Source organism: Lactuca serriola, chromosome 2, assembly GCF_051521515.1.
Source record: "Lactuca serriola cultivar US96UC23 chromosome 2, Lser_US96UC23_V15, whole genome shotgun sequence".
Lineage (NCBI taxonomy): Eukaryota > Viridiplantae > Streptophyta > Magnoliopsida > Asterales > Asteraceae > Lactuca > Lactuca serriola.
The window spans coordinates 96,537,823-96,539,748 of NC_136409.1; positions in this window are offsets into that span (position 1 = coordinate 96,537,823).

Genomic DNA, 1,926 nt, shown 5'->3' on the forward strand with positions numbered 1-1,926 from the left:
CCGCCCCTGAACGTTTTCGCCAATTCGGTTTGGGGTGTGACAGCTACCCCACATGGTCTTTCATCCAATTCCATGGGCTACCCCACATGGTCTTTACCTAGGACTTCCATGGGCTACCCCACATGCTCTTATATCCAATGCCACGGGCTCCCCCCGGGTTCTTCATGCAAAACACACAATCATATATCATATCAAATCATAGAATGACAAACACATATATCATAATCAGATAATGGGCCAGCCTTGGTGCCTTAGATCCATGGGTATGGTGAGAAGACTCACCTCAGTCTACTGAATACAAAAGCTGCTCTCCTAACAGCTGTAACTTCCCATGCTGGACAAATAACATTTATCAATGTTAGGACCTTAAATTAATCAAAGGAAAACCCAACCCCAAATCCTTCCATGCGGCCGAATTATCTTTCCCTTGTTTATGGGCCCAAAATCTAAGTCCAAAATCAGTAATGGGCCTCATGGCCCAATACGGACCAACCAAAATATCCATGGCCCATAACAGATGAAGCGTCCCATAATTCACAGAAGGTAATCAAATCCAATAACCAAGTGAGGCCCAAAAGTTCAAAGGCCCAAAATAGAATTGGCCCAATTGAGATGCGTACTCTTGGCGTACCATCCTGGTACGCGTAGTGTACTGGGGTCTTGGGACTACGCTTAGCGTACACTGGGTTACGCCCAACATACTACCAGGTTAAGCACTTTCTCCATTAAGTGCTTAATACCCGGTTCCTTTACGTCTAAAATCCAGATCTAGGTCTATTAAGATGTCCTAAGGCATAAAGTTGGCAACTTTATGCCTTTGCATGCCTCATATACAGCCAACACCTCCATTATGCCCTTTCCAAGGTCTTTAAACCATGCATGAGGCCAAAACTCCCATCAAGACTCCATTTTTATGATACTATAGGACCAAGGGACCTCAGATCTGTCATTCCCACCTTCTGGAGTTGCTTAACTCACAAATGGGTGTCCAAAATCAACCAAAGAGACATGACTAGAAAACCCTAGCTAGATCTAGAGATTTAAATGGAAAGGTGCAAGCTTTTTACCTCCAGGAGTTTGCAACATGACCAAGATGCAGATCCTTGAAGGACCAAACCGACCCAAGCTTGCTAGACCACTTCCTCTTCTTGAAAGAACTCTAAAATGGCCACCAAGAACCCTATCCTTAAGCTCAAAACTCTCACACACAATATCACAACTGAAGGTAGACAAAAAGAGGCTCAAGAGGCTGATAAGGTTTGGTCCAAGAGGCTAAAAGATGTTTAAATAGGGGAGAAGTCCGAGATTTAGGGTTTTGACCTTATGATGCGTACGCCTGGTGTACCCTTATGTACGCCCAGCGTACGTAAGGCTCTTCCGCGATCCTTCATGCAGAGTACGCTAAGCGTACTCATAGGTAAGCCTAGCGTACTCAAGGGACCAATTATGCAAAAATAGAAATTCTTAAGGGTTTCAAGACATACCAATTTTTGGGTGTTACAACTCTCCCCTACTTGAACTAGAATTTATCCTCAAAATCTGTAGTTGTAAACAGTTCGGGTTAATGCTCCCACATCTCCTCCTCCGGCTCCCAAGTCCATTCGGAGCCCTTTCGGTGCTGCAACTGTACCTTTACCAACTTTACTTCTTTGTTTCGAAGACCCTTCGTCTTCCTATCTAAGATGGCGACCGACTTCTGAACATAATTCAGGCTCCCATCCACCTGAATGTCATCCAAGGAAATAACTGCAGACTCATCAGGAAAACACTTCCGAAGCTGAGACATGTAGAAGGTGTTTTGAACCTGACTAAGCTCCTCTGGCAGCTCCAAGCGTTATGTCACCTTGCCGACTCGGGCCGTAATCCTGAACGGGCATATGAACCGATGCCCCAACTTACCCATCTTTCGAGACCTGATAATCCTCT